The sequence below is a fragment of the Sander lucioperca genome, chromosome 2 (genome assembly GCF_008315115.2).
Source record: "Sander lucioperca isolate FBNREF2018 chromosome 2, SLUC_FBN_1.2, whole genome shotgun sequence".
Classification (NCBI taxonomy): domain Eukaryota; kingdom Metazoa; phylum Chordata; class Actinopteri; order Perciformes; family Percidae; genus Sander; species Sander lucioperca.
The window spans coordinates 9,706,400-9,730,877 of record NC_050174.1 but is presented as its reverse complement, the minus strand read 5'-3'; the positions used below and the strand labels follow the sequence as shown (position 1 = coordinate 9,730,877).

The 24,478-nt window shown below is 40.5% G+C and overlaps 1 protein-coding gene and 1 long non-coding RNA gene across 3 annotated transcripts in view; one reads left to right on the top strand and one right to left on the bottom strand.

Moving 5' to 3' along the window:
* The window catches only part of pde4d (phosphodiesterase 4D, cAMP-specific), a 202,479-nt gene extending 200,059 nt beyond the window's left edge, over window positions 1-2,420 (bottom strand). Inside the window, exon 1 of the mRNA XM_031309094.2 lies at window positions 2,339-2,420. The gene's annotated coding sequence lies outside the window, so the exon portion shown is untranslated. The remainder of the gene's footprint in view (window positions 1-2,338) is intronic.
* LOC116056775 lies at window positions 1,717-24,108 on the top strand. 2 transcript variants are annotated; one of them, XR_004106662.1, is made up of 5 exons: window positions 2,366-2,441; window positions 5,533-5,536; window positions 13,875-13,934; window positions 14,873-15,087; window positions 23,715-24,108. It is a non-coding gene; the product is annotated as an uncharacterized LOC116056775 (long non-coding RNA). The 2 variants fall into 2 exon arrangements; XR_004106663.2 differs by lacking the exons at window positions 2,366-2,441; window positions 5,533-5,536 and adding an exon at window positions 1,717-1,946.
* The last annotated feature ends 370 nt before the right edge of the window (window positions 24,109-24,478 follow it).

Genomic DNA, 24,478 nt, shown 5'->3' with positions numbered 1-24,478 from the left:
TCCAGACTCCATCTGGAACTTGTAAACAAAATAAGACAATCAGCTAGTGAGACTGGGTTGAGTAGTGTGATATGGGAGACAAGCGCTGCTCTCATATGTGAATGCACAGAGCAGGGGTGTTAAAAGAGCAGCTTCGGTTACACAGAGCAGTTGGCGAATTGTGGCGAATTCACACGCTAACAGCGGAGCTAGCAGCAAACAGCGAAGCTAATGGCGGAGCTAACAGCTAACGGCGGAGCTAAAAGCGGAGCTAACAGCGAAGCAAATGGGCCTGGAAGCCATTTGTGGTCGAGACAAGAAGGGATACAGCTACAGTACATCCGTGTTTGGTTGTATATGAAAGGGACTAGTTTGCTTCGTGTGGACTCACTGGACCGACTCGACATGTAGGCGGAGCTTGGGAGCTTCAGAGGTAAGGCGGGGTTACAGATTAGGTGTCCCTAAGAAACGCGTATGTAACAGTAGTTCCACATTACATTAATTAATTTGCACGCAAGTTTTATTCATACGCCCGTACCGTTTCGGTTCAATACGAATACGTACCATTCCACCCCTAGTTCATACAGTTACATTCTAGGCATTCAGATGCATGAAAACAGTGTGCTGCTCTGCTTTGAAGTGCCAGCAGAGGTCCCCAGAGAGCTAATAGTTGCCTGTACAACTCACACTAAATTTTCACTCCTGATACCCTTTCTGCCCTCTACCATATGGTTAAAAAAACATGTTACAGAATGTTATTGTTTTTTGATTCACAGATTTAAATAAAAACACATCTGAATCCATACTAGGTATACGTTGTTTACATACCAGCTGTCACTATACTGTAGGCTACACCCATCCATTAGAGTTCTGCTGATATAAAAATGCACAATTATAAGCATTTCTAGCGTTTTTCTTTTTATCCAGAACCAAGAGCCTCTTTTTCCATCCCTGTTACAAAAACACACACAAGGCATTGTCTACTATCTCATTTCTCTCATACACATGGCCCACTACAGTCAAATGACATCACTGACCCTAGGAAGAAGCAGGCCCTGCAGAGCTGTGGATGACTCACTCCTCTCTGTACAGTCCAGCAGAAAACAGCAGGCATGCAGTGGTGAGGCGAATCTCAGCCTGCATCTCTCTCATGGGGACACTGATGACTGACTGAACACAGCAATGCTACTTAATGCCAAGATCGCAAACCCAGTACTAGTGGTTTCTGCCCCAACAACCCAGCTAGTTAAGAGAATGACTGGCAGCGTAATTAATGCGTGGTGCCCTGCAGTCCTTTTCCATATGTTAACAAAAGCTTGGGAAAATACACCAAACTAAACACAGATACAAAGACGAGATGCATTTATGTTGGGGACATTTTTTTAAACATGATGAGGAGCAGCCTTACACTTATTTCATATACTGTACTGTAAGTCAAACTGGAAAATGTAATGATTTCACAGCAGTGTCATCATCTATCTAGGCCAAAGTCTGATTTACCTTTCAATGTAGTGTTGCTTATTGTGAAGCTCACAGCAGACAGTCTTATATCAAGTTTGACACACACACACACACACATACACACACACACACATATATATATATATATATATATATGTGTGTGTGTATGTGTGCGTATGGCTCTTATCTGCCATGTCAGTGTTACACCTTTTCTCTCCCACAATATTTTGGAGGGCAGAATTTTCCTCCATGCGAGTGCACACGCCACACACAGTAGCCTACAGAGCACCCAGACTTTTACAAAGTATGATATATTTATTCTAAATACAGAAAACTACTGTATAACTATCCATACAACGTCATCCTCTCTATTTAAATTATTTTTGCACGTTGCACTCTCAACTCTATAGCAGTTTAACGGACATTGTTATGTTGACATGCATCTTTCTACTTATGTTGACATGCATCTTTCTACTCCTCAAATACCCTTGTTGTATCATCTGTAGGTAGGCTACTCTTTTAATCATAGCTGTTATGTCATTGTTGATTTGTAATTTATTAATGTAGTTTTTACAATCAGTTTAGCGTTAGCTAGTTCTAAACAAGCTAACTTTAGCTATTACAATATGAGGCTTTTTTGTTGCTAATACAGTTACTTTAACGTTACTGTGGTGCTAACGTTATATTTTTCTTTTTTAATTTTAGTCTTGTGGACTCTGTGCAGTGTTTATAAACATGTTACAGTAATGTGACTTATTTTAGTAAGTAACTTTAACACAATTTCTTTTCAAATTTAGTATAACGTTTCATTACACTTAGCTAGCTAGCTAGCTAGTCGTTAATGTTACTAATCCCAGTAACTTTGGCATTTGGGGTGTTTGCTTGTTCGCTGACTTACCGGAGTTTGAAGAAGGGTTCACATCAATTTCATCAGACTGGTCCGAGATGTGTTGCTTGACACAGTGGTTGGAGGTATGGGAGGCCTCCAGCTAACTAGCTAGGTAGCTAAGTTGTGTAATTAGCTAACGTTACGTTCTTAGCTGACTTACTAACGTTAGCCACTGGTAAGCCTACATTCAGAAATGTCGTAGGTTTCTTTCTTCCAGTGAAGACTTCAAAGACCAGCTACTGTCTTCAACCTATATTGAAGGTGTCTTTTCTTTGTTGTGCATAGAGAGGGCAGAAAAGTGTTTTAGTGTATCTATTTTTGTCCTTAGAGACCCTCACATGATAAGAATGCTATGTTCAAAGTTTGCTCTCCAGTATGAGCCTAAGCAAACTTCACTCCAACCGCATTCTAGCACAAATGCACATATGGCGGTTAAAATCAGTTAAGGTATGATTCACAGCAATGATAGTGCGTGTAGTGAATGTTTTTGCCAGTGGAGGAGCTCTCTCCCCTGGGCAGTTTGTGTGACTTTTACACTGGGTTAAGGTAAGCAAAGCAGACAAACCAATCAGCTAAGGAAAGGACTGCAAACACTCTGCCGCTCAGAGGTGATATGTTGTTTCTGATTTCTCTTCATGTTATGTAAAGAACGCCTGGGGTTTAGCTTGGCCTTAGATTGTATGAGGAGAGCCAGAAAGCTGATTGCATATCTGTAATCTTGTTTTTATAAAAAAATTCCAGCGGCAGAAATTTGTAATGATGAAAGGGCTGGTTTCTCCAGTGAACCCCTGCAATGATCAGATTTGACAGTTTGAAGCAGCATCAAACCACAGAGAAATGATGGCATCTTGTCTATGTAATAACAGACAACCATAAAACCAAATATTTTCCAGCAGATATGCTTATACTCTATTTATTCATCCAGAAAAAACATTTCCTATTAATTAGGGATGAGCAGGGTAGTCAGTGTCTTCTGGATGATTAAGAGTCAAAGTAAAATGGCAGAACAGATTTATCACAAACTCTTGATTCCCCTCAGCTATTTACACTGGAGGATATAATGTAAAGACAACCCTTATTTCACCCTAGGTTTTTTTAACAAGCCAATGATGTAGTGCACTAAACTTCACATAAGCTTATTTCAGTAGAAACGTCACTAACACCATAACAGATGACCTTAGTATGCAACACAGCACATAGTTCAAATATAAAATGTAACATCTCCATTGAATTGAATTCGGTACATGGTTTAAAGCCCTGCTACTACATAACTTGATCATTTGTTTGACTGATTTATGAGACAGAGCTGAGTGCAAACACATCTCTATGTTACAGCTCAACATGTTATAAGATATGAGATTAATTTAGGTCTGCCTGAGGCTTGTGAGCCAACATCCTTAGATGGTCACGTGGAATTAGACCCTGAAACTCTACCGAATACTCTTCCACCCACTGTCAGTGTTGGGAAGGATACTTTCAAAACGTATTCCATTACAGAATACAGAATATATGGTCAAAAATGTAATTTGTAACGTATTCCATTACATTACTCAATCTGAGTAACGTATTCTGAATACTTGGATTACTTCCACATTGAATTGCATTTTATAAATATAGGAATGCGGCCATCAAATCCTGCTTACTAAACAGGCCTATTCTGTTGTGTTTAGAAAGACAGTAGCTCCCAAGACGGCGGCCGCCTGTATACGAGAATGCGACTGTCTTTATAATCTGTCTTTTTAATAAACTGTCTGTACACTTACAATGTTCTCAATGCTTCGGTTAACATTTAGGGACCCTCATTATGCTACCGTTGAAGTGTGGTGATATTTTGAGCCTTTTTAGTGGTATAATAAGTGATTTGTTTTTACTTTCCCTGTGCCCAGAATACAGTGTTGTAAGCTAATCAGCGGTCCGCGCTAGCTTTTTTCAAGCTACAAACACATTCGATTAGCATGAAAACATGTCCCAGAGAGCGATCGAGTGGGTACACATCTGTTATTAACTCCTAGGTTCGTTTTGCACCAGAATTGTCCTTTAAATTGTAACTGTAACGGAATACAGTTACTCATAATTTGTATTCTGAATATGTAACGCCGATACATGTATTCCATTACTCCCAAACACTGCCCACTATGGTGAGAGAAACAGAGAGTAGGAGTGAGAAAGCAAAATAGAGAGTGACGTTTTACTACAGAGAGCATTTTTCTAGTTTGAACCAGCAGACAAATGAAACAAGGAAGAGGGAAAACTCATTTCAAGAGAACATTTTGTGTATATCCGTGTGCAGTGAAGTCTCATCTCACATCTGTTTATTACGGTGGCCGACCATGGCTCAATCAGCTGAACATATAGACTGTTCGGGGCATCCACACCAAAACGATAAAGATGTGAGCATCCACACTGATAAACGATAAGTGTCGCAAAGCACATACCGGTATACACTAATAGAAGCATACATTGCAACATAAGATTGCAAGAATGTCACTAATATCCTATATGAACTTAGCTACATTTTATAAACCTAAAAATAAGGTAATTGTCTACTAGCAGACCTCTGTGCTGCCGCCACCGCCATGCACAGAGTTGCAGAAAGCCAGGGATGAGGTCAACCAGGCAGGGGGTCAGAGCTGTGCACAGTACCTAAACAAAAACACTGACACATCACCAAAAGTATGATAATCCAAGTTGTGGTGTGGATTCTGCCATCCACTTGAGTTTGAACAATTTTTAAAACTATAGGTATCGTTATTGGTGTGGACGACCCTTACTCCGCTTTTTGCACTGCTTCAAAATCAAACACAGTCGTCTGGTCTCTCTCTCTCTCTCTCTCTCTCTCTCTCTCTCTCTGTTCCACTTATATATAGCACTCCCCCTAGAGGCCAGGAGTACTTCGTTGTGTTGACTGGATATGCAGCGTTTTAGACGGACTCACATTGCCGGAGCCGGCTTGTTATTGTTAACGAATTTAAAGTGGCCATTATTATCACATATTATGCTCATTTTCAGGTTCATAATTGTAATTTGAGATTGTATCAGAATAGGTTTACATGGTTTAATTTTCAAAAAACACAATATTTTTGTTGTACTGCACATTGCTGCAGCTCCTCTTTTCACCCTGTGTTCAGGTTTCTGTTTTAGCTACAGAGTGAGACCTCTCAACTTCTGTAACGTCTTTGTTGGCAGTTGCACATGCGCAGTAGCTAGGTAAGGTTTACATGACGTAGCTAGCTGGTTCTCCAACTTTGGCCTGTACAAGGCAGGATTACCCGGGAGACTTCTTCTGAACGAGGGCACACTTCCAACTTTGCGTGGAATACCTGCAGAACAGGGACATGTAAGTAGTTCTATACAATTTATTTTGTAGATTAGGGTGAATTTGTGTGTTGTAGCATTGTTTTGCCATTGAGAACAAGCTAGCATGCTAACGGTTAGCCCCCTAGCCCCCTCGTTTCAGCTAGTTACGTAGAAAGCCGTGCAGATTTTGAACAGCTCACCTGGAGACTGAAGGCAGGACACATTCAGAAACCAGTATCTCACTCAAAACAGCATGGGGTATTGGTAAACATAATGACCGGTCTTTGCTGTCAACGTTTTTTGTGCCTCTGACTCATGTCTTCATATCATATCATATCACAGAGGTAGTGGCCTGTCACGGTTTAGGGATATTTCTGTTCCAGTTTGTTCATTTCTGTTGTCTTTATTGTTTATTTGTGCATGTTTCCTGTGTTTGTATATTCTGTATATTTCTGTTTAGTTATCTCCTGGTTTATTGTATATTTTTTGGTTTATTCCTGTATTCTGTATTCTGTGTTGTCAAGTTTGTGTTTAGTTGATTTCAGGTTTTTTGTCAGTGGTTCCTGTTTCCTGTTTTATTTTGATAGTCTGTTTTCTGTCCTGTCATGTCTAGTTTTACTTTTTGCCTTTGTTGATTGTCCTGCCCCGCCCTGATGTGTTTCACCTGTCGTGTCACCTGTCCCTCATTTGTTCATTACCTCTTGTATTTAACCCCTGTGTTCCCTTTGTCTCTTGTCAGATCATTTTGTATCCCCTTGTGTCAGTTTGTGTGTCTGTGTCAGTCAGTTTTCTGTGTCTCCTTTTTCTCCCCGGTTTTGGTTTTTGCCTGCAGCTCACAGGACTCCCTAGATTTGTTTTTGTTCTTTGGTGGAAATAAATCTTTGAGTTTCAACGCTGCTCCTGCCTGCCTCTCTCTCTCTGCGTTTGGGTCCACTATTCCTCACTCTTCACAACAGTGGCCCACACTAACTTAGTGTTGAGCCGGGAAATATATATATATATATATATATATATATATACACACACACACACACACACACACACACACACACACAGTGTCAACAGTGTAGTTTTTTACAGTGCACAGCGAGGAGCTGCCTCCAGCCCCTCCCCCTCGTGAAGTTGCGTGCTGCCGTGTGCACTTGTTCAGAGAGGCTATTGTTGCGTTGGCTAGTTGCTGGTGTTCTTGCCGTGGGATTAACTGTACTAATAAAACTGTTGAAACACCGCGGCCACGCTGCTGTGAAAGCTCCCTGAACGTCATTTATCAGAGTCTGGTTGTTACCCATCTCAGTGGCAGCTCCTCTACTTCATATCTTTATAACGGAGCTAACCGCTAATCAGAGCTAATCGTTGCCAGCCGAGCCTTCAGTTCTGCGTGCCTGTATCCATTAACTGCACGTATGGACTCGAGCCAGAAAAACCCTTCATTTTATTAAAATGGCTGTAAAAGTTTTAAACTACAACTCAGAGTTGTTTGAATGACAGAAATCAGCTCAAGGTACAGTGTAGCGTTAGCATGCTAAGTTGATGCTTTCTCTGCGGAGTGCAGACTGATTTGTTCTCGCGAGTCATGTGACCAAATCGCAGCCTTTGCGATTAGGAAATCGCGTTTTAACATATCGCGATATTATTGTAAATGCAATTAATCGTTCAGCCCTAGTAGAAAGGTGTTGAGAATGACCAACACCTAATCTTAAACTTAGGGTACTTAATTTACTACGACCCGATCAGAGGTTACTTAAATTGGGACCTTCAGTCAAAATCAAGCTTGTCACCTTCAAACGGGATCTCTGTTTGCAGGGTTCAGGCTGGACCCTCCCGGTGATCATGCTGCTCTGGGGGACCAGCTGCACAGTGAGAAGCCGCTGCTGACGGGCGCAGATCTCTGCCGGAACTCCGACTGCTGTCTGTCCGCGTGGCCGTCTGACGGCATCAGTATTAAATTGAGACAGTTTCATTAGTGGTTAAAAACGTCTCGTTATCGCGTTAAATAGTAGTCTAATTCGGTACAGTTGGTTTTAACGCCTGATGCGAAGTGTAGGCCTATAGGAGTACACATGAAAACCCTGAACAAGCAGCGTCGCTCTACTCCGTCTTTCTGCTGTGTCCCATTCACGTAGTAGTTTTACACTATGTAAGTTAAACTCTGCAATTAATCCGCGGTTCACATGTATGAACTGTGGTGGTCCGTTACACTGTAGGCTATATTCAACATCACTGATTAAGTCAATCCTGAACTAAGTCAATCCTACAAACAACTGGTCTTTAGGGTCAAGTGTTGTTGTATCCGGGCCATGTCCCGGATGTGAAAGCCCCCTTACTGGACTACTGAATATAATAATTTTCCATTATATTTTGTATTTTGAATTGTTACCTGCCACCAGAATTTTGTGATTTCCTTGCAATAAATATTGACATTTTTACCATAAATTGGTGCCTAAAAATGTATCAGAATGCAGGAATTGAAGTCTTTTACCCTCAAAATTTTGACCCCCCCCGACCCCCCTGCTTTGTGTGTTCCCGCAAAGACAAATTCTAAGCAAGGAAAAACCCTGAAGTATAATCACAGACAGCCATAAAAAACATTTAAATTGCAGAGGTAGAGTTAAAACTAGGGCTGTCAATCGATTAAAAAATGTAATCTAATTAATTACATTCTCTGTGATCGAAATTAATCACATACACAATTAACGGTGCCTGAACCGATACTTTTTAAGAAAGTAAAAAAAAGAAAAGAAAAAAAAGGGTACTAAACAACAGTTGGTGACATTAAAGAATAATAATTAACGCGTTATTTTGACAGCCCTAGTTAAAACGGATGAAAAGATGGAGAACCAGACAGACAATATGTACAGTGTCAACAGAGAGAAACACAGACAATCGAACAGACAGTGACAACATACATACTACATACCTACATACTGTATAGAATAACAGTAACAGCATACAAACGGCATAAATAAAAATTTGTTATAAACTTGTGCTCTTTAAAAAGTAGAAAGCATTGTTTGCCAGTTACATTAAATGTTTAAAAATCCGTAAATGTCCGTGGGTGGGGCTGCATGGGCGTGGTAATGTGGGCGGGTGTGGCTACAGTGCCAGGGCTGTGTGGGTGTGGGTGTGTGTGTGTGTGTGGGTGTGGTAGTAAGGAGAGAGAATGGGAGAAGGAAGTTTGTGTGAGGTGGACCTGGTCACCACAGACCCAAATCTTCTCAGCTGTTGCTACTGTCATATGCTGCACTGTCTCTTCATGTGGCACATTATTTATATTATAACAAGGTAATGCAATGTGTAATCAAGTAATGACTGATTAACAGTAATGTAAATGCTAAATGCCCTAATACCTGTTGATACTACAACAATGCAAAGTATAGGCTCTTAACCTTGCAGTTTTGCACATATCATGTAAGACTCAATTTCTCCATTTCTTTGCACAAAGCTCTCCAGAAAGTGCCATTTAATGGTTTATTTTTCAAAAAAATGTCCCGGGGGGGCATACCCCCGGACCCACCTAGGGAGAGCCCCCCTACAAAAAAATGGGGGGGGGGGGTGCTGTCACAGCGTCATGGGTGCGGTGTATATGTTCTTGCTTTTTTGTCCTGACACGCACCAGAGACACAACATAACACCCCAAATCCCAGAAAAAGTAATTTTTTCATAATATGGGCACTTTAACACTTCAACAGAGGTATTCATTTCCAAACAGGCTTAGTGGCTTGACGGTTATAAAGTAACGTTAAAGTATGGATTTAATTAGCAGAGGTAATGTTATTGGTGTTACAAGTTAGCACACTTACTTACAACCTATTCTAAGTGAGACAAAGGAAGAGAGCTCTATTTGCCCGGTCAGCTCCGAGATGACGTTATCTTCTGCCGTCTGCTTAGAAGTGGTGAATTTACAGTTCACAGCAGCTTAACACATATAATGTCTGTCTTTTGTTTGATATCCAACGCTTTACAAACTGCTCCAAATTCCAAACCCCATGTTCATTGGGTACCCAGGAAGCGGACAGAGGGTCCTCGATTTATAGTAAGATGATGTTGTAAAAGATAAAGCAAGCTGTCACACTAACCTATTGATTTTAAGTTAAAACATTTGTCTGATGATTAGAGGAATATGAAAATATGAATGTGACATTGTGTGAAGCAAACCATGTTGTGTTTCCCATGAAGCCAATACTTGTTATGATGGAAAAATATTGTGTGAATGGGCTGCAGCCAATTTACAATATCACCTTCATTCCTGATCCAAGTTTACAGTAAGTCAAAAGCGAAACCCGCTCCAAAAATATGCGAATATGCTGCAAAACCAAATTCATACTCATAATACAGCATGTCTATTTGTTTGTTTGTTTTGTCTTTACTCACAAGTCACATCAAAGACAAATGTCCGCTACCTTGTGATGGACAATCAAGTTTTTCTGAATCTCAATATGAATGATATTCCATAAGACACTGCACTCCAGCATCATAACACAGTGTTAACCTGCCATCCCCCCATCTTTAAATAATTATCGCATCTTGTCCCTTTCCATGACAGCAGGCTTTTCTACCTGCCTTCAAACACTTTTGCCTCTTGATGTGTACACGCTGTACAAGCTAGTTCTTTTGGAGTATACCCCACCTTAACTCAGGTGGGGTATGAAGAAACATAGGAGAAACATAATTAAATTCTGCAACAGTGAAAAGCACAGTGAAAACATGATTATTTTTCCCAAACCTATCCTGATGCAACATGATTGGACTGCTCCCAAGCCAGTTTGGCAGAGTGAAAGAGTGGGCAGAGCATCATTTGTTTAAAGCTATAGTGCACAACTATTCTATATTAATGTAACGTCCGTTTCATTCAAGCCATTGCCAAATGAGTTGATACAAAGCTAATTAAGCCTATCAGCTCCACAAAACACTATTTCTCAGTATGGCAATTTTACAAAATGGTGTAGTCAGGTAACATTCATGCGCAGAAGCTCGAAGAGGACATACAAATTACAAGATAATTACCTCTTCTAAAGAGTCCATCATGTTTTCTAAATCCTCCGTGGCCTCCTTGATTTGACGGGATAAATTAAACGCTACTAGCAACTGCACGGAGGAAGGGTGGGGGTGGTGCGCAATCACCCAAGGCTTGCGTCGTGGATGCGCCAACAGCGTTGTTGTCATTACTTAGAATTCCTCATGGGGGCGACAGAAACTCAAACTATAGCTTTAAATAACTATCTTATTGAAACAAGTGCATGATATGTGTTTCAGAGAATAGAATGTTTTACATGCGAGTGTAGCAGTGCAAGCAAAGCCTGCCTGATTTAATGTTAGCTAGCTGGCTTCACTCCATTCACAGTGTCCTACACCAAGCAGGGCTCTTATCAGGGCCATGAGCTGATAAATACACCTGACCAAATGCCCTTGTTATAATATAACTCTTGCCAACTGGCAAGCCGTCTCTACTGGCAAGAAAGCATATACCTTGTGGATAATCTAATTCAGAGGAAGGTGAAGACTCAATGCAAATATCAGAAGTAAGCTCAAGCAAGTCCTTTTTGGCCCTGTTGCAGGAAAGAAATCGCAACCCTTATGTTTATTTATCCCTTCCTTGCACAAACACGAGCCGTCAAAGGCACTTAAATCCAATTACTCTGCGGTGTGTGCTTACCCCAAGCACTGCAATCACTTCTCAGTGTTGATATGTTACAGTGCAACACTATCCAGTTGCTTGACTCTCTGTTGGAGACGCTGTCGTGGGGCTGGAACATCATTTAGTGCTAAATGCACCCATTTCACTGTCCTGCTCAACTCTCAAACTGTTGAAAGTGGTGTTCATTTTTTTCACTCTTGTTTGTGATACTGTCCTGGTCTGATAGTGTTGGACAGACTCACTCCCTGTGTTTGTGTGTGTCACTGCGAGAGCATAAGTGAAAAAACAAAACAAAGGAGTTGGATTTCAAGGAAAAAGTTTGTTGCAGTCTGTAGAAGCACAACGCAATCTTCTGTCTACATCTCATGTTTTTAAGAGCAACATGCCTTGACCCAGTCTAAACATCGAAAATGTCAACCATTGTTTACGGAAAGTTTTACTGCAGTGCAGGAAAACAAAGTATTCTCTATTCGTTAAACAAAGCACCAGGATGTGCCGTGTGAGAGATGACCAAAAGATGACCAGCGCATACCATCACTCTCTCGAGACATTATCAAGCACCTCCCACCTATTCCCTCCACAATCCAGGCAGATCCCAGATTACTAGCTGCTGTGTGTCTGTAAGAAGACTAAAGAAGCTAACAAACACAATGACAGGACTTCCAGTGTAACAAGGGGAAAGGGAAGTTACTCGAGGCCCCAGCTGTTTCTCTCTTCTTCTTCTCCTCTCTCATGTCCCTTGGAGGTCATTCTTCCTGCCTAACGTAACAGTCATCACACACAGATGCTGCTGCAGAGATCCTCGTCATCTGTTTCGTCAGTCCCTACGTATATTGTTGTACATGACGTCAATTAAAGACTATATCTCTGGCTTGATAGTAAGACGTTGTGTTATGGTTCCCTTGATACCATCCAGCTGTGCTGAAGGTCAGTGTTTATTGGCTCCAGTGGTGGAATGTAACGAAGTACAAATACTTTGTTACTGTACTTAAGTACATTTTTCACGTATCTGTACTTTACTTAAGTAGAATCAATAGTGCATACTTTTGACTTTTACTTCGTTAGATTTTGCAGCAATTATCTATACTTTCTACTCCACTACATTTCTACAACGTTACGTTACATTTTCGTTACATTTTTTCCCCCTGCCAAAACATCTTCCTGACCGTCACACGTTTGTCTCACCAGTGAAGTTTGGTTGCCATAGATACAGTATGGGGCACCGCCGATCCTTCATCGGCTTCCAAGCCGGCTCCGGTGCTCCAGAGCCCGGTCGCAGTGCCGCTGACCCTCGGTAATACAGACTCCGGAAAAAGTGAAAATGAAAATGTTTTTTTTTTTTTTTTATTATTCCCGTTTTTAAATCATAGTTGCCATCTATTTCTCTCCACAGCGTCGTTTACTTCTGGTGCTGCCTTTTAAGGGTGTGCAAGGGGAACAGAGTCCATTAAAAGTCCAAAAAGTCACACACCTTGAATTTAATATTAACCAGCACATTCGTCACAGGACTCATGACAATATTGCCAAACATCTGGAAGCAGAGAATATCTTTTACCTTAGCAACAAACCATTCTTGATTACAAAACATGTTTCCTGTCACTTTAAAGTTAAAAACAGATGTAAAAGTAATTGATGAAAATAACCTTTCAAGCATCTCTTTAAAAGGACTGGACTTTTACAATCAACTACCCGGCCCAGTAAATGTTACTGAAGCTAGATAGACCAGCAAAGTCCCAGGATGGCCTCTAAAAGTCCTAAGTACACAGAGACGTCCCTGCTCATTGTTATGGGAACGGAATTTCCAATAAAAAAAGATACTTAAATGCTTTTGGCATTGGTTTGTATGTGTTTATGTATGTATGTCTGTGTATATATGCATATTACAGTGCCTCTGCACAAGAGATTTAGAGGACTTTTGCATACTCTCCTTCTCCAGAAAAACCGAAGAAAACAAACACTGCCTTTATTACAGTAATGAATATGCTTTGGGAAGCAAATTATAAAATGTTTCCATTAACCCCCACTCATGAAATGCCAAGAATGGCTCAGGGAAACCTGTGACATTTGACTTTGTTGGCACCAAACACTGCAGTCCTCCACTGTTGCTTGAACCCTGACCCTTCACCTCTGGAAACTCATAAAAGCTAAATCCCATACTATATCACATAGTTGGTCCCACTAACAGCCATCTGAATACAAAAAAGTCTAATAATCACTTGGGTCAACATTGTCACTTAAAGTTTGCGTCTTACAGAATATCGTCAGTGAAGCCAGTGGAAGATTTGTGCGCGTACATTCAGACACACACCCCTGCAGAGATCCTCCTTCAGAAGACAGATGGTGCTTTTTGTCCCTGTACAGTACACACAGAGTACATCGAGCCAACCTCATTACTCTGTGCTCTTATTCACTCACACTGGCAAGCAGCAATACTCATTCAGAAATGAGACTTAGGGGAACATAACAACAAGGATACAGAGGTTTGTGAGAATAAAGTTATAGCATGTGCTCCATAATAATTTTCTCTGATGTTGTGTGGTTTTAAAGTTATTCTCGAGTCAGCGCAGCCATCCATTATTTAGCCTAATCTGACTTGGTCTTATCTCTGCACAGTAGATGCTTCATCACAGAACTAGAAGTGAGGAGGAGAGCACGGACACCCCTGTCATAAAGGTCAGTCTCCAGCCTTTATCTCAGCACTCAGGTGATGTACAGGTGAAACAATGGGCTTAGTGTTCTGCTCAAATCTCACGGACTCATCCACGTGGAGGTGGAGTTCAGTGCTGGCTGGCAGTCTGACAGTATACAGTATATTTGCATAGTAGAGGTCAGGTACAACACAAGGCTCTGTGTGTTCTACACTGCAATTAAGGAGCTCTGAGACAAGTAGGCTGACAGATATTAGAAACAGCAGGCTGAGCCCCCTGCTTTGAAGCAACTAAGGACAGGAGACAGCAGCTTGTTTGGATACATTTTTTTAGTTGATGTCATATGCACAACTTTTAACTTTTTATCTTTAATTGGCTTCATACTAAGTAAAATGAAAATGTGGACTGAAGAGCTATCATGGCAAGCTGCTTTTTCTATGGAACAAACTTTATAACAATGCCATTTCCGTCTCCACCTAAGAGGGGAGCTGGGATATGAAACATAAACAGGTCCATATGTTTGTCAGATGGTCAGCTGGATCAACATGAAATCCTCCTGGGTTTAATTTGTGTGTAATGATATGATGTCACCTTTTAAACTCACTCTTCCTGTGTTTCAGTGAGTACACATCATAACAAGACAAAGCTCCACTCCTTGTATGGACCGCAACATTTGCAAAGTTGTACTTGTAAAGTATTTTTATGGTAATTAAAATTTGCAGAGTATTGCTCTGCCACATTTGGCAGTGTAACAAGGAAAACTCTGACACATGCTAACACTTTTCATCCAAACACACACACTGACAGACATGTGCTATCATCTTCTGTTTGCCTTTCTCTCACTCTATTAGATTATACTCTGTGTATTTTTTGTAGCTGCATAGAAGATCAAAGTTCTGCCAACTCAAATACAACAATGACTGTGTCATTTCTTGTTCCCTCTGAATTTATGTGTGACTGCAGCACTATTGGGAGCAGGCCTATTTATAGCTGACTACCGCCACCACCACCCTGCAGCCTGAAAGTCACACCAGGAGATTTTGGGAGTGAAGTCCTTGAGCTACTCTGTCAATGCGAAGCATTGCAGTGACAAGTTTGCAGATGAGGTTGGTCACTGTGAAGACGCACTGCACCGTTCCCTACGCTAAAGCACAAGGAACATCCTTCAAAGACAGATTGTAAGTATATACTGTCAGTAATCCAGTGCATGTACACATCTAAGTGCATGCATGTCCATGTACAGTATGTGTGCACAAACACAAACACTCATCCCATGTGCACACACTTGCACATGCATGTACACAACTTCTAATCATATGATCAACTGTGGTAGTGCATTTGTTATCATTGTCAAATTGTGTGCTGTCCTTACAATTACTGATGTGTTAATCTTTATGCGATGTGATGTGTCACTTTTGCTACAATACTAAGCACATAGCAAGAAGAGCTGCTGTACCACAGTTACAGTTATCACTTTAGAGTGAAGGGGAGGAAAATAGGTTAATATAAAAACTTACTTTTTTATCTTTTTGAGAAAGTTCCAGAAATATGTTAATTATCCACTCCTGGCTACCGTACAGTGTCTTCTGTTTGCTCTCTGAAAGTCCCAGTCACAGAAACCAAAACACACTAAATGATCTGGTATGCATCTCTTAACACAGCAAGTCCCACTCCGCTGCTCACTGATGCTCTCTGGAATAAGGAGGGAACTCTGCTCACAGCTCCCAGGCTCTCAGCCAATAATGTCAGAGTGATTCCTGCCTCTTGGCCAATCATGTGCCTCTCAGCCACCCCCCACCCTCCTCCTCCACTTCCTGCTGAAAGTTCCCATGGCTGTACACAAACTCAAAAGAAGAGGAGAGGCAAGGGATTTATGAAAGAGAGTACCAAAGAGAGGAGTAAGAAAAAGTGGGAAGGATTGCTGTAGTATTTGCAAAATGGGGGAAATTAGAATTGAGCAGTTGTTAAAACATTTCCATTAGAAAAGAGTAATGTCAGAGTAAGATGACAAAACTATGAAAATTGTGTAATCTGCTAATGGTTGCCAAAGAGTCATCAACCCGGTTATACAGCTAAGCTCATTTATTGTATCCTGATGTTTTCTTTGCTATGATTCATTTTTCAAAAAAGGTTTAGCTATAGTTATAAATTGTAAGATTGTGATTTTGCTCCTTTCTTTGAGGTGACAGTTGTGCTGATTATATCCAGATTACCCTTCTTTACTACTGCCTATATCAGTAATATTAAAGTAATAGTTCATTGAGAAATGAGAAATACTGAGAAATACTTATTGTCTTTCTTGCTGGTAGCCAGATGAGATAACTAATACCACTCTCATATTTGCTTGTAAACTATGAATCTATACCCAGATTAGCTTATTTTAGAATAAAGATAGTAAACATCTACCTGTCTGAAGGTAGCAAAATCCACCTATGAGCGCCTCTAAAGTTTACTAATTAACAAATTGTCTTTTGTTTAATCAGTACAAAAATTGGAGTTTATACATTTGTACGGATATATACATTCCTTTTTTTACGATGCAATTCTTTCCCTCTCCCTATGTTTCACGGTCGCAGCTGCCTGTACAACTCTCGATTGTTGAATTGGTGCGCGAAGAATTATATCTACACATGTAAAATGATATAATTTGCTCGTGAGCATGTTTTATCGCTAGTGAGATATGACATAATCCTGACACCATAGGTATCGATCTTCTCAATTTAGGATGAGGACTAAGGAGTGTATTTCCCAAAATGTTGAAGTATTCCTTTAATGTCAGCTCTCATTAAATGGGGGACAATAGGATGTTCCTTTTGGAGATGCCCAAAACCCAGAGGTGAATGAAAGGTCAATAATCCTCAAATGAAATCCTTTTCCAGCTTTTTTTTTTAAAGATCTTTTCATGAGAAAATAACTCAGAAATACAGACTGTAAAGTATTGAAAAATAAAGATTAAATCTGTTTTGACATATTTAACTAAGTAGCACACTCACAGATGCATTTGCACATCCCAGAGGTGTTGTGACTCTCTTGCTTCAGCGACTATGGGAAATACAGCACACCCTGGCAGAGACATGAATTGCAAATGTTCTTTGTGTGTTCAACACATTGACAAGACAGATATGGCTTGTGTTGCAGCTCCAGTGAACATCATATTTATTTAGGCTCCAAAGCTATCAGTAACACACTGACACACACTGAAGCACACATTCACACACACTCAGAGTCTCAGACACCTTTCTTTTTGCCTTGGAGGGACTGGAGCCATGGTGTTTGGTCAAGAGAGATTCTCACCTCAGTTAAGAGGTGAATTTAGTCAGGCAGACATTGAGCTGCCACCTGGTTATCTAGAACATTTGGATAAAGATCTGAGATAAAAAACGATTGTGCGCAGAGCTTTGCATGCATATTATGTGTGGACAGTAATGGTGATGTGATGCCATAATGATGTGTATGAGTGCAGTGTCTGTGCTCTTTCAAGAGTGGAGTAGCTAGAGCGCAGGGGTACACAGATACAAAGTAATTGTATTGTATTAGTGCGCCTTAGAGGTGCAGGTAGGATTTCTGGTCATTGTGTTAAACGTACAGTTATGTAATTTTCTGCCGCTAGGGGTCTCTCAATCAAAACAATGGATGGTAAACAAGGACTTTTGATGACGCTGAGAAGTTGCGTGGGTACTCAACGATGTTGAGAGACGGGTGCGGGTTGGGATGGCTGGCGGAATCTCTGGGGCGGCGAGGACGTCCGATGGCCATTGTTGTGCAGAAGATCTTCCAGCTGCCCGGAATTATCTCTCCCTTCACTTTTTTGTAATCTAGTCGTTTTGGTGCCTAACCCACCTTTTGTCGGGTAAATGTAACTGTAAAGACAGCTAAATGTGAAGGGGGGAGGATTTCGGCACGGAGGAGATTTTCAGCACGAACACCGGTAACGTTAATGGAGAAGTAACGTTATGGATGGCCGCTGTTCTGATTCGGGTGCCTGGGTCTGATATGGTCTGTTTCCCGACGGTTCATTAAAATGCTGTTAGCATCCTTAGCACCCGGCGCTGGAGTTAAGTGCTGGCCGGGTTTCGATTGCTGTAATGGTAGTCGCTGGAGGCTAACGTTAACTATACGTCCCAGGCAGTGTTGGGGAAGTTACTTTTAAAAAGTAGTGTTTGCTCGTTACTCGTTACTTCTTAAAAAAGTAATCCATTACTTTACTTAGTTACCCCCTGTGGAAAGTAACTTTTTACTTTACTCGTTACTTTTAAAAGCAGGGGTCTCTGGCAGATACTGAAGTTAATTATACAAAAACTATCTTTGACCATAAAGCCAATCTCTGGTTTATCAGTGAAGTGTCTGAACTACACCGCAGACTGGATTCTCTACTCACAGAGTGACGGCTGATTCATTATGAACGAGTCCAGCGCGGGTTGAATACGACTAAACGAAACGACCCGTTTAAGAAATAAAATTACAGATTTCTCTGGGTTTGAAAATGGTTGGAAACATTTGGGATAATGTAAGTACATAACTTGACAAAATATATAACATAGGTATAGTCGTTTTTAGACATTTTAATGCAGAAATGTTACATATTGTACCTTTAAGCTAAGGTAAATGGCTATTGGCTGGACTGGTAATGTCATAGCGATGTCGTCAGGTTTATCTCAGCTTGAGCTTGAAGAATTTTAATTTAAACCATAAATCCTGCTGTTTTGCAAACTGGGGGTATACAGATTGAAAGACATGGGTGTTTACCAGACAGGAAGGGTCATGAAAAGACCATAGACTGTTAATATGAATTCTTGTTTACAGCCTATGGAAAAGACATAGTGCCTCATTGCATCATGGGAAATGTATGATCCAGCAGTTTTCCAGCTTGACCCTTAAAAGGAACTAGCTAGTTGGGATAGCACCACTTTTTTTTTTGTCCCTCGCAAGTCTCACAGCATTAAATCATTGAAGCCCCCAAAATGAAATAGGACTGCAGGTCAAAGGAAGTTCAATTCAGTCAGTGCACATGTGGATGTTCTAAGGTAATAAGGACTTATAGGAGCTCTGGCCCATGAACAGCTTGAAGGCTAACTTCAAGTCAGCACCTTGTGTTGCAAACATCAGGAAGAATCAAATCAAATTAAAGTGTGTACCTTATGAGAGGCCCCTCTGGACAACTGTTGCCCCGTCTGTTATTACATGTCTGGAACATGTTCAGCTTACGGCTCTCATCCACACAAACAGCTCAAAACATCATATTACTCACAGTATTCTTTATTGCCGATTCCTGTGGCTGTACGTTCTCCAACACTCTGTCCATGTTCAGAATGCAAAACAAATAGCAACTACAATAACAAGGATGAACAAAGCTCAGAGAGTCCATAAAACCTTACAAAAACACATGCTGAGGTAATGTTCCCATTTCTCCCTGATTAAAGAGTAAATCTCATATAAATACACACTGGAGAGATAATGTACCTCCTCCCACATCCAAATATTGACCGTGAGCATGAACAGATCTAACGGCCAGACATTTTTTACACATTGGAAAATAGTGATGTTATTTGAATCAGACTACCGTTTCAGCTTGTCTCATCAATCTCTGGTGTAAGACAGTGCAGTTATTTGAACATCTTGCAGGAATCTTCATTTCTAAGCTTATTTCGAGTCACAAGTTTTAATTTATTACTCAAGGCTGTATGTTGGTTGAATGTAAAAACAGAAAATGATTGGTCAGCAGTTAAAGGAGCAGTTAACATTCAGGGAAACACGCTTATTTGCTTTCTTGCCTAAGAGTTAGATTAGAAGATTAATATCACTCTCAAAGTTTACTTTAAATATGAAACTGGAGCCAGGAGACAGTTATCTTAGCTTATCATAAAGACTAAAAACAGGAGGAAACAGCTAGCCTGGCTCTGTCCAAATGTAAAAAATAATCTGCCGGAGGTTAAGCCCCAGACTATTTCTTAGCCTGGAGCAGTGAGTTCCTAGAGTTTTGTTTGAGGTCGCCAGGCAACAAAGAAACCCCCGCGAACAACCATCCATAAAATCACAACTTGTCCTTTTTAGTCTTTGATTTTTGCACGGATTAAACAAACAAGAATGTTAATTAGTGAGTTTTAGGGGTGGTGGTAGGAAGATTTTTTTGTACTATGGACAGAACAAGGCTAGCCATTCCCCCCTCTTTCCAGTCTTTATGCTAAGCTAAGCTAAGCATCTTCTGGCTCTTGCAATATTCATATTCTACAGACAGATATCAATCTCCTCATCTAACTTTGCAATGCATATCTCAATGGTAAATTAAAGAAGCATGACAGACGAACAGAAACACAGGCAGTAGAGTAGGCAGGCCCTCGGGGAACAGCCAGGCAAACAGGCATGCAGCCTGGGATTCAGCAAAGCAAGCAAGCAGAGTGCTTGTTCGAAGCTGTCTGGCCCCAAGGCTCGTCAAACTCACAGGAGTGGAAGGGTTATGCTAATGCTATGCATAGGGTGTACGCTTTGTTCCTCTTTCGTACGGTTGCTTCAAAACATCATACGCTGGGTAAACGGTGGGAAAATGATTACAAATTTACATCCGTAATTTGTCAGAGCAAAGGGGAATAGTTTAGTCTTTAATCTGTAAACCCTGAAGGATGTAAGGTTGAAAATTCCTTGAACACATGAAAAATCTGAAAGCAGGCTACATAAATAGCCTTTCTTTGCCGCTTGTCCTTAAGCAGATATGACAGCATACAGCCACAGAGGCAACAGCAGCTGACACACACACACACACACACACACACACACACACACACACAACACTGAGGCCTTATTGGAAGACAAGACGGCGATCAATAAGTCAGCTTTAGGACAAATGATATACTGCAGAGGGGTAGATAAGTACCTGGAAAACATTCTGTATTTTTTTTTCTACTGCTGTGCACCCAGAGTTGCAGAGAGACAGTAGCCATCACAGAGGGGGAAAGAGATGTTCTTCATGGTGTGAGGTGTCTGCAAAATGGCCCAAAAGGACAAACACACAGTTGAAAATGTGCTTCTAGAGATGCAAGGCAGCAATATTTATACTGTATAGCACATTTCAGCAACAAGGCAATTCAAAGTGCTTTACATAAAATTACAAAAAAATCTGTTAAAAACAATTAAAAACTTTTGTTAAAGACAAAATAAAAACAGCTAAAATAGAATTTGACAGGTATGAAATACAAAAGGTAGTGTAAAGGTACAGCTACACAGGAAAGCCTGCAGAGTTGAATGCAAACCAAATGCACTTGTTCATTAAAAAAATTTCTTCAAATTCTTGAATGTGAGAAATTGCACAATGGGCCTATTTCATTATTTTTTTTTAAAAAAAAACAAAATTGTTTCAGCCCTAAACATTACCAGAGTGTTCCCTCTCTCGTGGTCCAGAGACTGAAATCTAGTTCTGTTCTGCCTAAAGACCATGAAAACTACGAGATTATGCAGTATTGTTGACTTTAAAGAGACAACACAACATGACATGATCCATTTGTGGTGACTGACATTAAACACAGAAACATAATAAGGTACAGAGTAGCGCATCAGTTCTGGCAGTTGTAACAGTATTGGAAAAAAAGATGCCAAGCTTCACTTTAAATAAGCGTATAAAACTAATCAGATCCATTTCACACACAAACATCTTGAATTTGGTGGTATTACAACACCAAAAATGAAAGCAGATTCTGTAGAGAGCAGAGCGTGGGGTCTGTAGAATCTTAATAATCCAAATCATACAAAACATACTGACTTTAATTAATTTTTTTTTACACTGAAATTCTTTTTAAAGTAGGAGACAAACAGACCGAAAAAGGGACAGAGGAAGATAAGCTATTATTAGGGCAACCAAGTACCCACAATTATCTAAAATACCAGTAATTGTACTCAGAGAGCCATCTGTCTCACACACACACACACACACACACACACACAATAGACCACCTGGGCAAAACTTTGCTCACTGACATATCTGGCAAAATGTACTCTGCATAATCACCATTTGAGAGGTTCATGATATGTGACCAAGCAAAATTAGATTCACCTTCATCAGTTGAGCCACTGCATGTAACCACAGATTTACACTTCTCATATCACAGAGGCGTATAACATCTTAAGAGTGGAACAGAAGAAGTTTTGGCTCCTCTCTTTTGTTTATCCTGCTGTACTTTTTGTTGTCTTTTTCACCTCCAGCACCCTCTGTTCTTGTGAGCACTTGTCTTTGTTCATTGTTGTCCTTCTGCGGAAATTTTCCACGGTGCTGTCACCCCTCTACAACATGGAAAAGCAGGAGACACATGCAATGCACTTTTCCCAAACTGTTGTCACAAGTCACAACAAGTACTGCTAAGAAAACCGACATGCTCAAATGATGGTGCCACTGCCTGGAACCATCGTGTTTTTCTTAGCATTTTTCGTTCTCTTAAATGCAATCAGCTCCTCCTGTCTACCATGACTGCCATTTCAAAAAGCCTCACGAGTCCTTCTGACAGTCACCACTGAGGTAGACAGCACTTCATTTCATATTTATGTCTCCTTTGATTGTGGCATAGTGTGACAACTGAGGCATACTGTATGGAGTCACCATTAATGACTCTGAAGTTTTAGCTTCAAAAAATAAATATTTCTATGTAACATTAAAGCAGATATTATCAATATTTTCATGTTAACAATGAACCACATGAATACTTCTATGTGAAAGGTGCAAAGTTACGTAGCCACAGATAATTATCGCTAGACTCAAGAGTTCCCTCAGCTCCACGGAGTGTTTTAGCCTCTTTCAGTTTATTGTTTTGGTTTTGCAGCACACATCTTTACTGTTTGGTTCAGTCTCACTGCTCTCATAGCACCATTTCCAACTGCAGCTGTGTTCAGCAAAAGAGCACTAAAGCCCCACGACACACTACCTGCCCAGCACCATCAATGACATTAATCAGCTGATGAACATAGTGGAGCGTTTAGCATCTAAAGAGCCAGATATTTCCCTTATGAGTGAATGGAGACCAAAAACAGGGCAAAAAGGAAGAGTGAAAATTGGACTTACATTCGACAAAAGAAAACACTCGCTAGAAACACAACTCCACATGAATGATAATGGGTTCCACATCTGCTGGATGCCATTTCAAACCACTGAGAAAACAAAAACATGAATACAGAAATGTCTCCTGTGAAATAGCTAAAAAAAAATCCTTTAACTCTGACAGAAAATGTTATGTTCATGTCAGAGACCATAGTAAGAAACTGAGACTTTATAACCTTCAAATATATCTTTATTTAACTAATTTAAATGTTATTGGTCAGGATACTTTTTATGGGTGACCAATATGGATGAAATGCTGTAAATCAAATTAAACTGACCTTTAACACCACTGGCAGTGGTCCGTTTGGTTTTTAAACAGATCAGCATGCAGAAAAAAGGTCACTGCACAGATACAATTAAGTAATGTTGGGATATATGTTGATACATGTTTAAGTCCACTATCAGACCAAATTGAGATTAAAGCTGCAACATATTTATGTAATTGATTAAGGTTCAAGGTAAGGAAATAGTTGCTGATCCAGATGTTATTGGACATAGAGGTCTTTTTTCTTACAAACAAGTCTCTGGGGATGGCAGATGTCAACAATTAGTACGATTATCATTTTTTGCTTCTGCTGTTCTTCATTAAACAAATTTGGGTAAAATGTTATATGCAAGGCAAATGTGAAAACACTGAAATGATTAAAATGTTTCTAAATCATTGCATATCTTGTGGTGACAGGCAGGAACAAATCCTGCTCGCTGACTCACCTCATTTGTGTTACACAGATTTGCAGCGATGAGCCGTCTCACACATTCAGCCTGATAATGACCTAGTTATCCCAGCCTCTCCCACAGTGCAGGGAGAGACCTGCGAGGGTGGCTGGGAGACAGACAGGAGTCGTTGGAACTCATCATGGCGGTGAGCGATCATCCATGCCCTCCAAGGGCTGTCCTGCTGCCTGCTCTCATCTCTCCATTCAACCAGTTAGTTTCAGCACTCCTGTAACCCACAGTCTATTTATATGGAGAGCAAAACAGACTTTAAATCACTTCTGTAATTTGTAGTTGTATCTTACACTGATGTCAGCCCCCTTTTATGTGTGAAAAGCTCTCATGTTTTCCATCACACAGCTGAGTGTCATTCAATAAAAAGCTCAGGGGCTGTTGTTTGGTGGCGCAATCATTATGTACCACTTAAGTGCAGAGGGACGTACTGATATCAAATAGACTGGTCAGTGTGCCTTTTCCTGGGTGTGATGTGATGAAGAGGGGGAAGCGTGTCAAAATTAGGGATACACCGAATCCAGATTTTTGGGGTTTGGCCGAATACCGAATCCACTGGTTAAGATTCTGCCGAATCCGAATACTACTCCCATCCTCAGTCCATTAACACAGTAAACACATTAATGAAGTAAACAACGTTGCACAACTCGTATTCTTTCGGATGTTTCATACGCAAATGTTTTAACAGCGGCGATGTTGTGTGTTGTTTAGGATCCGTGCCACCACGAGAGAAATCGGCATTGCAAATTGAACATGTAGCTCGACTT